Genomic DNA, 15,328 nt, shown 5'->3' with positions numbered 1-15,328 from the left:
ACTCCCCAGGTGTTTTAACTTGTGGTCTCTGAGTCTTTATTCCTGTGTCTCTTGCCCTGATTCACATCCATATCAATCTCACATCCATATTCCTCTAGCCCCCATTCTCCTTCTCAGGTCACCACCCACAGATAAACTATATAGGAACTGCAGGTCGGTCCCTATAATATTCCTTTCGAATTATGTGATTGTTCATCTGTTTTTCTTCTGTGTTTCTTCTCCCACAGTTCTTTATCTGGATGTGGATAATGTTCTTTCTCATAAGTTCCTCTGGATTGTCTTGGGTCATTGCATTGTTGCTAGTAGAAAAGTCTATTACATTTGATTGTGTCATAATGTATCAGTCTCTGAGTACAATGTTCTCCTCGTTCTTCTTTCACTCTGCATCAATTCCTGGAGGTCTTTCCAGTTCATATCAATTCCTTCAGTCCATTATTCCTTTCAGGACAATAATATTCCACCACCATCAGATATCACAATTTTTTCAGCCATTCGCCAACTGATGGACATCCCCTCATTTTCCAATTTTTTGCCACCACATAGAGTGCGACTAAATATTTTTGTACAACTCTTTTTCCTTATTATTTCTTTGGTTGGGTCAAAGGGCAGGCATTCTTTTAAATTCCTTTGCACATAATTCTAAATTGCCTTTCAGAATGGTTGTACCAATTCACAACTCTACCAGTGGTGTATTAAAAGGAACTCCCATATCTTGACATGGTTCTCAATCCACTGAGCCACCTATCTACCCCAGTCACATAAATTTTTAAGTTTATAGACACTGAAATTTAAAAAAAATACCTAGAAATTAGTATTTTTTTTAAAAAAACTGAAGAGTCCTGATGGTTTTTAGAGACAAAATATCAAATGCAAACATTACAACTGCCACCTAGCTTTTGCTTAATTTCTTCATAATTTGACTATTAGCTGTGACATTCATGAAGACACTTCCAACAACCACATGGATACCCCAATGACTATGATAAATCACTTTCCAGTAGCCAAGATCATCAAGAGAGAATCTTAAGGTTCGATAATACTTATCTGCTTCAAAAAGAGTCACTTGTATATAGTCCAAAAAAATACCAATTCAGATGATAGATCAATATGATCAACCCAATAGCTTTTGACACACAAAGCATAGCAAATTTCTTTAGTTCCATCTATAAACATTTCGAACAGCATTTCTCTTATACGTTCAACTTTCTCCCTCAGTGTAGTCATATCATTTTTAGTTTTCTATGTTAAAGTCAGTACCATTATTTTTTCAGAATTTACTTATGGAAACATTGATTCAAAATCTCTTTGAAGTAACTCTGCAGATGTTTGTAGTAGACATTCTACTTTGGCTCTTTCAAAATAAATTTCTGCCCTATTGATTTCCTGTTGTTTTAACAGGTGCAACATTGCCCTTAAATTCATTTTTACATATTGTACCATCACAAATTTTCAACTTTCACTTGATAAAGGATATGCTATGACATCAGGCAAAGGTCTCTGAACTGAATTTTACTTTGCAAAACTTCTCCATTGAAGTGACAATCATAACCTAAATTCCTATGGAGCATAAATCTTTGATCCTGGGGCCCAAATGGTCCCCTTGTTTCATCTGGCCACATACTCCTTGAACATATATCTGGGGGTATCATAACTTAGCTGCATGAGATTCATCAGAACCAGAGGATTCAGCAGTGAAAAACATTTTGGAATTTTGCTTGGTAATTAATTCTGCTTGACATCATAACAATGATACCCAACATTTCTAACATGCATTATAGTTTTTCAAACCATTTTCTTTCTCCTCATCTCATTTAGTCCTCATAATGATGCTGAGGTAACTGGGAAGGAATATTTTATCCATATTTTTTTCACAGTTGAAGAAACTGAAACAATACATAATCTATCTTATTATTTATGTCAATGACTTGCAGTAAGGCTATAAAATGACTAAACTGGATATCAGCTCAGGTCTTCTGATGGTAAGTGTTGGACTCTTTCCATTATACAATATTGCCTTTAAAGAGGCTCAAGTCATATGTATTTTTTTTTCTTCTTCAGATATTTATTAAGTGGCCACTAAGTGACCAGCACTATGGAGTTTGCAGAACAAATATTAAACTCAGGGGGTTTACATTTAAATAAGTATAATTGTAGAGTTGCAGCTGGTCAGAACATTTGGTGACAAAACATTAGATCATATTGATAAGCTCAGAGGATAAATTTAGTTCTGTCCTATGGATATGGTCTTCCTCCATCTCCCTTATTATTTCACGGTGTATATTGTATGTCAAAATGGCAAGTCTGGGCAAGAGAGGGTAGGTTGATCATTATTGCTATTAAAACAATCCCTGTGAAGGTCTATTCATACCATTCTGTTTATCTACAAAAGAAGGCATATATCACAAATACCAAAGTACTAGATGAAACCATCAGGTTATTCTGAGAAACATTATACCAAAGAGAGTCTGAATAGTTATGGTTGGCAAAAAGCACTGAATGAATGAGGGTTCTGATTTTTTCCCTACTTAATGTGATTGTTATTTCTTCAAGTGGAAACTGAAATTAAAGACATTAAATTTCAAAGCTATGAGTATGGAAGCTCATTCTATGGTTGATACAACATGCACTTATTCAGATTCTCACAAGTACTTTCATGGCAGTGCTTTCATGGTGGTATTTTCAAATTTCACATAACTGTGGTGTTTATCAGATGTGCTCTATCCCATGGAAATAATAATAATAATAATAATAATAATAATAATAATAATAATCTTTCTCAAGCACAAGAATTTCCTGAACACAATGTTCTCCAAAGAACTTTTGATGACTTATTGCTTCTTGAATAAAAAATTCCCAAACTTCCCAGCTTGGCATTTAAAGCCTTTAATGGGTGGATGCCAAACTACCTTTCAAGTCATTGGACATTACTATACTTTAGACTCTCTTCATTCTAGTGAAACTCAGTATTCCATCTGACTGTGCCTTTGTTATATAAGCTGTCCTCCATGCCTGGGCTGGACTCCTTCCTAACCTCCATAGCTTCCAATTCTTAGCTTCCAAGATTCAACTGAGACACTATTTACCCTATCAGAAGGTTTTCTTGATCTTTCTCATTGTCAGTGTCTCTCCTCTCCTCTCCTCAAATTATCTTTCATTTACATGTATCTGCTCAGTAGAATGCCTTTGACTGTTTTTCTCTTTGTATCCCCAGTACTTAGATCTGTGCATTGTATATAGTAGATAATCTGCATTTTTTTTTGTTTATCAAATGAACAAGTGAAGTATCTAAAAATAATCAGGAAGATTTATCCAAAGAATTTCATTATCCATGGTTGTAGGACCACTGTGCCATCCAAGCAAAGGGTTGGCGTGAGCCAGAACACATAGAATCTTAGAAATTGTTTTCTTAAGTTCTAAACTATTCTCAGCACAATACAAAGAAAAGTCAAGACGCTTGAGGAAATTGTGCCATGTATTTCTTTTTAAGCAATGTGAGCTGAAGACAAGAAATAAAAGGAACAGATCAAGTTACCAGGACATGAGTACACTTAACCGAAATCATTCCAATTTTATTTCATTGAGTTCTCAGAAATGTGTGGAGTCTCTTCTTTCTTGATGACTCATTGCCCTGGGCCATTGCATATGTAGTTCTGAATTTAATGAACTATGGTCAGAAATGATGAAATAAACTTTTTTTTTTATAAAGAGTTGGAGAAGTCTGAGAAGGAAGTATCCATATTTATACAAAAACAAACACACAAGAAAGTCAGTCTCTGTATAGATCACCTTACTCTGCTTTGTACCATGGGTATAGGATGACTAGCCACTGCCTACATTTTAATTTGAATATACAGCCAACTGAATGGATTTTTTTCTGGAATGTGTGTGTGTGTGTGTGTGTGTATCTGGACTAGGTATATGTTTATGGCTTTATTTTTCATTTAAAAATTTTCTCAATTTGGAGAGAGGTTAGTGGGAAAAATATATTATTTTAAAGTTGTAATTAATTGAAAGAAATTAAAATAATATACTTTAAAAAGACTCAACTCATAAAAGATTTTCCTTCCTCCAATTCCCTTACAAAGGGCTTGAAACTTTCAGAAGCTTTCAGAAACTTCAGAACTGCATTTTCCATCAGTAGCTCTGTTTAGTTTCTGTCCCACAGAATATCATGTCTCTTTCAAGATAAGCTGGTTATGGGAAATCTCACCACCATGCTGATTGACTTAATTTTTGATAGTCAACACTTTTTCGACTCCTTCAGTTGCCCCTCCTTCTGATTGAATTGCTGGAGGATGGAACAATACATTTTTCCCAAGTCTTCCTTTACAGAGGGCTCAGAATGTATAAGACTTTTAATGTAACTCTCCATTTTCCATCAGCAGCTTTGCTTGGTTTGACTCCATAGACCATTACGAACACTTGCTGGTAGCTTCCTTTTGTGTCTTCTATTCCCTCATTAGATTGGAAGCTCCTTGAGGGCAGGGAACAGCTGTCTTTCTTTCCTTTTTTAAAAAAAAATGGAATCCTCGGTGCTTAGCATAGTGCCTAGCATGTAGTAGGCACTTAAGAAATTTTATTAAATTGAAAATATATTAAAATAAGTATTAAACATATTAAAATATATTACAGCATCTCACCTAAAATTCTTTCATTTTTGCTCCTATTGCATGGAGTAGAGTATTGAGTTCCTTACAAATGTAAATTCCTCTGGAATTATGGGACAAAATATAACTTTAGTCACTTATTTTTTGATATGGGAATTAAATTTTTAAGTCAATCATCTTCAAAAAAATTGAATAGGTTGATTTTTATTTTTTAGAAGAGGGAAAAATATGGAAATTTTTAGTTCTTTTCAATAAAGTTGGATCTAATTTTGATATGGGCTTTTGGACAAGACACTTAGAGCAGAAATTTTTGACTTGGGTTTTGTGGATAGCGTAGAAGCTGAACTTGCCTGCTGGACACTTTCACCTAGATATTTCTATGTTACCTGAATCGTTTTATGCATCCAAATGAACTCATCTTCTTTCCTCCCCTCCCCCACCTTCCAAAACCAAAACCAATCTGATTATTCCCAGATTTTCTGTTTCTATTAGAGTTTCCACCATCCTTCTAGTCATCTGTTCTCAAGATTTGAGTCATATTTTCCTTTCCCCTCTTTTCATTCATTCACTCATTTGTTTATTCATTCATTAAATTATTCATTCTCTCCCTATATACAATCTAGTGCCAAGACCAACTGATTCTACCTCCACAACATTTCTCCTATTTTATCCCTTCTTTTCCACTCACAGCTCCTTAATTTTGGACCCCATGGCCTTTCTTGGACTAATAACAGCCCACCAAGGTCTTTCCTGTCTTGTCTTTCCTATCTCCAATCCATCTGTCATCCAAATTATGCAATAATCTTCCTCTTCTGCTACCTTCATTCCAAATTTTTGGTGGCTTTCTATCATCTTTAGGATTAAATGCAAACTCCTTACTGTGGTACTTAAGCCCCCTATATTTTGTCTCTAAGATGTTTCAGTTTTATCTCATATTACTTCCCATCACCCATTCTGTGTTCCAGCAATCTAGACCATGAACCATTCTTTGAACTTGACTGTTGAAGACAGAAATTGCCATGTAAAATGAAGTGTTATGAAGATAGAAATACCACATCTTTGTACCTGATTGAATTTGGTAGGGGGTGGGGGACAGGACAGAGGGAGAGTGAGGAATTGAAGCCAACATCAAAAGTGCTCATCTGGGTGACTGGGAGCAAAATGGAACCTTCAATAGTGATAGGGTCAGTTTTGGACCCAATGAGCTTAATGTATTTATAGGACATCCAGTTGAGGTATCTAGTAGGCCTTTGGAGATGTATAACTGAAGATCAAGTGAGAACTTAGGGCTGGAAAAGTAGATCTAAGAGATGATCATTGAAACAAGGAGAGTTGAGATCACTAAGTGAAATAGTCTGGAGAGAGAAGAGAAAAGGGCTCAGAACAAAGGAGGGAAATAAGTGTGGGAGGAATGAAGGAAGGAAGGACTGTGTACTTGTAATTGTGTTAAGAACAAGTGGAAAGGAAGACAAGGAAGGGAAGAAGGAAGAAAGGAGGAAGGAAGGACATTGGAAAGTGTGTTATGTGCTAAGGCTACAAATACAAGTGAAAAGGAAGACCCTCTTGCCTGGGGTCATTTGGGATGGCTACAAAACTTGGCATGGATTCTGGTTCACAGAGGGGTGGCTTGCCATTCTGATTTTTCAAAGCTCACAAATTGAAGTTGAGAGTAACTCATGGCTCAGCACAAACCAAACATCACCAAGCTACAGTGTTTCATCTCTAGAAGTAAACTCAGGCAGACATTATATAGAAGCTATTTTAAGTTGGAACCCACTCTACCCAGGGACCAAAGTGGTATAGGATGGAGTGTACCACTGGGTATCATGGCAAAAGGGAATGTTTGGGTTCTTGGTCTTGTGCTATTTTTTTTACAGTACATAACCATTTGTAAAAGATAAAAAAATACAGGAAGAAAATGATTGGAAAGATGAACAAAGCACAAAAATGCCTTATAACATATCTTAGAAAGGAACTAAGTTCACAAAGATCATAACACCTTGTCTGAAAAGAGAACACAAAACATGAATGTTGAGGGCTCACATTCTGGAGTGTATCTCTCTTTCAGCTTGATTCCAGGTGGTCCAGCAATATCTGGCTAAATACTTTGCCCAAAGTTTATCCCTTTGAATTTGATGACACTTACAAGATGACTCACAAACTTACTTCATTGAGACATTTCAGGAAATGGCCTGTTTATTGCCATTTACAAATAATTGAATAGCACAAAAGAAATGGAGAAAATAATTATTTTTACTATATGGCCTGACATCTTGACCTGAGATAACTGGTCTTTAAGGCTATCCTCATCATCTACAAACTAATATACTCCCGAATGCAAACTGTTCCCATCACAACTCCTACATTTCATTAAAACTAATCACAAAGTCCCTTTTAATGGCTCTAAGAATTGCTTTGAAAGGCAGAAGGTAGGAAACCTTCCAGAGGTGCCCACATAGCTAATTGCTGTTCACTTTTCAATTATTTTCCTAGAGGTATATCTAGTCAACTGATGACAAAGCAATCCACTATATTTTGTCAATACAGTTAGATGCTTATCCAAAAGAGACAGTGAGACATGGATTGAGTATAGGTCTGGGAGTCAAGAAACCTGGATTCAAGCCTCTCCTCTGACACTTAACCAGTCGCATGACCAAAGACAAATCATTTTTACCTCTTTAGGCCTTGGTTTTGCCTTCTTTAAAAGGAGAATCATCATATCTATTCTAAGTTTTTGATTGAGGCAATTATGTGGCATGTTGGACAGATCACTGTACCTAAAGTCAGGAAGAGCTGGTTCAAATTTAGCTACAAACACTGACTAGTTCTATGACCTGGGCTAATCACTAGACCTCTGTTTGCCTTAGTGTTCTCATTTGCAAAATGGAGATGATAATAATAACAGTTATCTCCAAAGGTTGTTATAAGGATCAAATTAGACAATACTCATAAAGGGCTTCATAAACCTTAAAATGTTATATAAATGCTTGTTATTTGTAGTAGTAGTAGTACTACTCATGGACACAGGACTGTTGTAAAGTTTGAACAAGAAAATATAAGAAAAGTGTTTCTCAAACTTTAAAGCTCTATAGAAATCATAGTTGCTTTGTTAACGAGTCCCATTGCCAAACATCCAACAAAGCAGCAGACCATTTATAAAAACTTTTCAGGCACTGGTGGTAGTGACACTCATTTTCATTTATAACAGGCTTCCCCTAGAATGCTCTCCCTTCTAACATTCCTCTTCTGAAATCCTTGGTTTCCTTTACAACTCAACTCCAGAAGCAACTTCATTCAGCATGCTGCATTTCCTGATCCTTCTACATGGGAGTGTCATCCTTTCCCCAAATCTCTTGCACTTATTTGGGCATGTTGTGTATATACTTATCTCTCTCAAAGGAATGTGATTTCCTTCTACTTTCTAGCTTCATGTCCTCAAATCTAACAGTTCAGACAGAAACAGCCAGCATGATGGATGAATCCATGAGAGTAGAAAAGGAATTACACCAAATCCAGTGTTTATCCATATCTGACCTACTATCGGTGTGCTCAGTTTGAAAGTGCTTCCGTATGCTTGTGCTCAATGCATGCATCTATAAAAGGTCCAAGCTTCACTTTGTCTATCTCAGCATAAAACTATACCTACGCATACTCCCCTGGGCTACTTCAAATTGATCAGTAATTCTGGACTGAGTTGATTTCTTGGGTTGCTGTTAGGGTTATGTATATGCTTCATTTCCCAGAACCAGAACAAGGCTGAGACCCAAGATTGGCAGTGAGGAAGAGATATGTTTCTCCTTGCATTTTTTAAAATGAATATTCCACTGATGGGTTTTGTTCTGTTAATGAACCTTGTAGGTAGATTGTAGGTGGCTGTGATTATATTTCTATTTTTAAGACCCAGAACTGACTATATCAAACTGCCTCACCTTTGTTCCTGAATAGAAGCTGTGTTCTCATCTTCAGTAGAACTAGGGTTGCCCCAGACAGAGTAGGAGATGGAAAATCAAGCCATGCAGATGAATTTCCCTTTGTGTTTCAATGATATTGCCTTTGGCCTAGCCAGCAACCATCTTCTGATTGGTACAAGAATGAAAGGTTCTTGGGACACCTACTCTCCTCTGTCCATCTACCAAGAAGAAGGGATGGTTGAGAGATATGTATGCCTTTGAGTTTAGTCCCTCTTGTTTTTATATTAGTTGGTCCTTCTATCTGCATCTATGTTATATTAATAAGGCTCTTCAACATGTCCTAAGACCCTTTATACTTAGCAGTTGGAAAAAATATGGTGAGGTTATATTAAGAAGATCAAAAAAAGATCTTCTCTTATAGTGGATCTCTTAATATCAGCTAGACAACTTAATTTTTCTGAAAGGAAATTATCTTTTTATTATTCAGATTCATCCCCAACTGTGATGGGGATTTGGAAAAATATCTCATTGAGCAAGGAGAAAACTATATCATCAGAGAAATTGTTTCCTTAACAAATCTCTGGTAGTACAGGCAGTGAGAATCATGCAGAAGAGTTGACTTTCTCACACACCTGTCAGTTTACGGGCTCTTATTAGTCTTTCCAAAGCCTTGTCTCTCACCCATCTCTCTTGAATTTTCTCTCCTTTTCAAAAACTCCCTCCAGGTTTCAAGCTTAGAGACCCAATCTCTCTCCACATATACAGCATGAAGAACCACAGGCCCTTCAGGAAATGCCCTCTAACCAATTTTTGGCAGGAATATTGTAATTTTGTCAATTGAAAAGTAAAATACATAAAAGAAAAAAGTGCATTTTGGACATTCCCACAGAAAGCTAGATCAGTCCTTTACTTTTCACACATTTAGATAATTTGGTTTGAAATATGATAAGCATCATTTCATTTATATTTTGTGGTCAAATGCACTTGGCCATTCTTGGCCAAAGGAATGCCAAAGTTCATCTTAATGACAACAAATGGCATTGCTACTATTATTCAGCAATGGAGAATCCCTTTGATACTTCACAATTTAATAACTGGTTCCTTGTCCTACTTCTTTCATAAGTAAGACAGGAACCAATCAACAGATCCTGGTTTCTATAACATTACAATAATTGTTCTTCAAATCTATAGCTACAAAATCCTGTTTGGGTTTTGCCTTAGAATCAATACTGTGTATTGATTTCAAAACAGAAGAGTGGCAATGGCTAGGCAATGCAGGATAAAAAACTTGTCATAGTCATACAGCCAGGAAGTGTCTGAGGCCAGACTTGAACCTAGGACCTCCTCTCTCTAGGCCTGACTCTCAATCCATTGAACTATCCAGCTGCCCCTGGGCTTAGATTATATTAAAAATTAACTTTTCTGGATGTTGGCTAGAATTTTTTTAAAAATCACACATTTAATAATTCTCCAATATTCCAATGGATCTGGATTCTCATCAGTGTCTATAAATTGAGTATAGGACTTGGAGTAGAGGAGGAAATATCTACTTACTCTTCTGAGAGCCTCCTTCAAATTCTCTTGACATTGTGTAGATGCTATTGGTACATAGAAGATGTCTACAGACTATGTCTTCCTCTTGCTCTATGACAATGTATCTCATGATACATTTATCTGATGGCCTAATTTCCTCACTTCTCCAATGTCATTTGTCCTTTATAATATGATGCAGCTTGCTTATGCCAATTATATGCTTTCCCACTGCTCTTTATGTGATCCTTAGTTGCATTCTTTAAATTTCATAGAATGCTATAACACATATGGTCCTGCATAATTAAGTATTGCCCTTTCAATTCTTTGTATTTGTCCTTCCATAAAAAACTCCTTTCCCCCTTATTTCCAAGTAGAAAATTAACCCCAGAAAATTCAGTCTTAGGCAGTCCTGGTTAGGAATTTGGCCTTAGTAAGATAAATGAATAAAAGTAGCTGAACATTGGAGAAATTTCTTCAGTTATAATCTTACTGGGACCTGATGTTGTACCCTACTCTTTCTACATTTAACTATTTCACAGTTGTTCTTTTTAAATTTTATTTCATTTTTTACAATTAAATGTAAAAACACTTTCCAACATTTTCAAATAATACTGAGTCTTGAAATCTCTCCCTCCCTCCCTCTCTAATCCCTCCAACCCTGCCTTGAGATGGTAAACAATCTCATATAGATTTTAAATGTGCAATCATTTAAAACATTTCCCCCATATTAATGCTTTTGTGGAAGGAAACTCAAATAAAAAAAATTAAGGAAGTGAAAAAAGTTTGCTTTAGTCCATATCCAGACTATCATTTCTCTTTCTCTGGCACCAGAAGTTATTTTTTTAATCATGAGTCCTTTGGAATAGTTTTGGATCACTGTGTTACTGAGAGCAGCAAAATTATTCACAGTTCATTATACCATTTTCCTGTCACTGTGTACAATGTTCTCCTGGTTCTTCTTATTTTACTTTGGATCAGTTCAAGTAAGTCTTTTCAAGTTTTTCTGAGTTCTTCTAGCTTGTCCTTTGTTACAGTATAATAGTATTCCATTACATTCCTATACTATAACTTACTTTGCTGTTCCCCAATTGATGGATATACTCTCATTTTTTAATCTTTGCCCCCATAAAAAGAGCTGCTTTAAATATTTTTGTACATATAGTTCCTTCCTCTTTTTTGTTTTTTTATTTCTGGGATGCAAACCTAGTAATAGTATTGCTGGGTCAAAAGATATGAACTATTTTGGATCCCTTCAGGTGTAGGCCCAAATTGTTCTCTAGAATGATTGAATTAGTTTATAACTCCCTCAAATAGTGCATTAGCATCTAATTTTCCCCACATCCCTTCTTCTTTTTTTAATTTTATTTAATCAATTTAGAACATTATTACGTGGTTACAAGAATCATATTCTTTCCCTCCCTCCCCTCACCCCACCCTTTCCATAGATGATGCCCAATTCCAATGGGTATTACATGTCTTCTTGATCAGAAACTATTTCCATGCAGTTGATGTTTGCACTAGGATGACATTTAGAGTCTATATCCCCAACCATATCGCCCTCAACCCATGAAATCAAGCAGTTGTTTTTCTTTGGTGTTTCTACTCCCACAGTTTTTCCTCTGAATGTGGATAGTGTTCTTTCTCGTAGATCCCTCCGGGTTGTTCAGGATCACTGCATTGCCACTAATGGAGAAGTCCATTACATTCTATTGTACCACAGTGTGTCAGTCTGTGTACAATGTTCTCCTGGTTCTGCTCCTCTCACTCAGTATCAATCCCTGGAGGTCATTCCAGTCTCCATGGAATTCCTCCACTTTATTATTCCTTTTAGCACAATAGTATTCCGTCACCAACATATACCACAATGTGTTCAGCCATTCCCCAACTGAAGGGCATCCCCTCATTTTCCAATTTTTGGCCACCACAAAGAGCGCAGCTATGAATATTCTTGCACCTGTCTTTTTTCGTATTATCTCTTTGGGGTACAAACCCAGCAGTGCTATGGCTGGATCATCTTATTTCCTCTGTTTTATTTCTTACCAGCACCTCCCCCAATTTATAGTAGTATTGATTTCTTTTCTTCTTTTGAGTTTGCATTTTGGTCTTCTCTGTCACCAAAATAACTTTCTATATTGAGTTTCTTTTTTTTGTTGTTGTTGTTTGCTCATTTCCAAGCCTTTTCCTATTCTTTTAATTTAATTTAAAAAATAGTTAAAATTGGGCTATGTAATTGTGGTGAAAGGAACATTGTTCGAAGCTTCAGATTCTTTGTGCTCTCAGAGGTAGCCCTGAAGACCTATCTGCTTTCAGTTTTTCCAAGGTGGTATGATGTAAGGAGAGGTGTATTTAATACTCTCACAGCCTGTGCTCTAGGCTGTGATTACCATTGGAACTGTGATCAGGGACTCCCACTTCCCTGTGGCTGAAAAAAACTGGTGTGTTCTAGTACTCCTTCTTACACTAAAACCTTGTCCCAAGTCTGTTACCTAGATCAGTGTATGGGAAATACAATAAAAGCCTTGCTCCCAGAACCACAAAAGGGACCTTTCTAATCTCCTTCTGAGCAGTTGTCTGACCCACATCTCTTACCATCTGTGGCTAAGAGGGAGCTCTGGAAGCCTCTGCTGCTGCTTCAGGTGTGCCCAGAGTCCATTGCTTTGGTGGGGTCTGCCCTGGTGTGTTGCTTTGCACTCCATCTCCACCCCAGTGACCTAGATCCCTTGTGATGGTCTAAGTTGTTTTGGACTGAAAAATTATCTCACTTCATCGTTTTTTTTTTTTTGTGGATTAGGCTGATCCAAGATTTATTTTTAGGCATTTTATCATATTTTTGGGAGGGTAAGTTGGTAGAGATCAGATGGCTCCATATTCCTTTTCCGACATCTTGGCTCTACCCCCTGGTAGCACATTTCTTTTTTTGATTCAAATGTGATTTCATTGATATTGTGAACTCCTAACTAGTGTAGCTCAGCAATGTCTAGATGTAGAGAGTTGCCTGGAATGCTGAAAAAGTATGTGACTTTTCCAAAGTCTCCCCCACCAAACATATACAGACCTAGTTTGTGTCTGATAGGAAACTTAAATCCAAGCTTTTATGACTCTGAACCATTTCTATCCATTCTGCTAATTGTATCTTTGTTCAAGTATTATAGCATCACCTTCACTTTTGAAAATAAGAAACCGAGAAGTAGAAAATATGGGTGAGAAGCACAATTAGCCTAAACTCCTCTTGATATTGGGTTCTTTCAACTACAATATTATGCTTTTCACTTATTCCTTAGAAAAAAGCCAGGAAAAAAATCAACTTCAGGCATAATGCATTGTACAGAGTAGTGAATAAGTATTTGCTGAATTGAATGAATTCTGCTTCTAATGCCACATTCATTCCTTTAGGAATATCACAAAAGCTACAAGTAGTACAGCTAACAGAATCATTATGCTTTTAGGATTGCTGCAAATACCTCCCAGGTAGGTCTCCCTTCAGAGTGTGAGGATACTCTTGTTATCATAAGGGAACAGCAAAACAGCAATAGTTTTGGTCTCTCCTAGCTCATCATGTGGAAGGAAGAAAGACTCAGGTATTATGCTTTTTTTTTAATGTGCTTTGCATCAAGGACATGAGGTACTTAGGAGAAAAATGTAGAACATAACAGGAAACAAACACTTAGGATCATAAATGAAATTAGACAGCAAAAGAAATAATGGAAAACCTTAAGTGTAAACCAAGAAAAGTTATTATTTCTTGCTTTATTCCCCTGAATGCCCATTGCATGGGTGACAAACACAGAAATACCAGCATATAAGCATATAAGAGAAAGACAGGATAGTACCTTGCACAGAGAACTGACTTTGGAATCAGGGTTTTAAGGGGTCTTTTGCTTAATGTATATGATACTGGGCATCACTTTCAGTAGTATTCCTAGAGAACTCTCTAAAGCTATAAGTTTCAGAGCAAATGCTAATCTACATTAGGAAAGTAAATTTCATAATTAGAAGGATAAAAAAAGGTATAGAGTAGAAAGCACTATTCCTTGGCATTTAAGTAATGAATGGTGATACTTTGGGGTCAAGATGACTGCCAGAATGAGAGACAGGCTAGCCAGTGCCCCCAATGCCTATTTCAATTTAAAACAATGATGTTCTCACCAGATCAAATAATGATCAATAAATCTAATCAAAACTAAAGTAGATAACTTATCCCATCTCAGAACTTTATAAAAAGTAAGCCAGAGGCTAAATAGCAATAAGAAAAAGGACCTTTCTAGGAAATAAACAGAGACAAGATATATATTACATAAGACAACAAAAGTAGGGGACTCTAATGAGAAAGTCACAGTATAGTCAGAAAGCCCCACATTGAGGAACTTGGAAGCCCCTTGGAGTGTAAAGAAGCATAAGTGAGCAACTGGTGATAAAGCATCAACAGCTTTTGGAAAGTTACAGGACAGACACAGGGGTTCTGAAGTCCCTAATGTTCTTTCCTGAGAAATCAGAGAGGGTCCTTAAAATTCAGTACTCTAAAGCTCAATGATCCAGGGGATTTATAGGCAGGTTTGAAGTTTTGAAAAAACTCAAGCAAGGTAGGGTGAGACTGAGTAGAGTCAATCATACCACAAAAAAAAAAAGCAGCAGAGGAAAGAACCTAGTCTTAAAACAAAATTGCAAGTGAAGAATTAAAGCTGGAAAAATGACTAATATCAACAATTATTGAAAATTTAACTCTAAAGCAACTGCAAGCAGAGATTCAAAGAGATATGGCTTTTCCACAAGAATGACATGAATATAAAGAAGAAGCAAAGCAACAGATAAAGAAGAAAGAAAAACTTTCTTAAGGAAAGAATTGAGAAAATAAATAGCATAGAAGAGAAAGTACTAAATGTTTCCCTCAAGACAGAATCCTTGAAAACTCTAATAGAATAACCAGAAATAAATGACTCCAAGAGACAGCAAGAAATGTTAGAACAAAATGAAAAGATGAAAAAAGAATAAAATGCAAGATTATGATATATAAAACAATTAACCTACAAAACAAATTGAGGAAAGATAATTTAAGAATCATTTGACTTCTGAAAACAATGGTTAATTTTTTAAAAAGCTAAATGCTAGATACTATATTTTAAGAAATAGAATTCAGAAAGATTACACCAAGAGATCCTCTGTTAAAGCTCCAAGAGGGGAGACTGATAGAAGTCCCCAAAAAACAAAAAAAATGAGAGGAACAAGAGCACAGACAAATACGGGGAGGAAAGAAGGGGTGAATTTGAACAAACAACAGAA

The 15,328-nt window shown here is 36.3% G+C and overlaps 1 pseudogene; it reads right to left on the bottom strand.

The window, feature by feature from the left end:
* Positions 1 to 889: 889 nt before the first annotated feature.
* On the bottom strand, positions 890 to 1,702 carry LOC100619376 (methylmalonic aciduria and homocystinuria type D homolog, mitochondrial-like; annotated as a pseudogene).
* Positions 1,703 to 15,328: the final 13,626 nt, after the last annotated feature.

Source organism: Monodelphis domestica, chromosome 8, assembly GCF_027887165.1.
Source record: "Monodelphis domestica isolate mMonDom1 chromosome 8, mMonDom1.pri, whole genome shotgun sequence".
NCBI lineage: Eukaryota > Metazoa > Chordata > Mammalia > Didelphimorphia > Didelphidae > Monodelphis > Monodelphis domestica.
The sequence above is the reverse complement of the archived record's forward strand: the minus strand, read 5'-3'. Positions and strand labels throughout refer to the sequence as shown.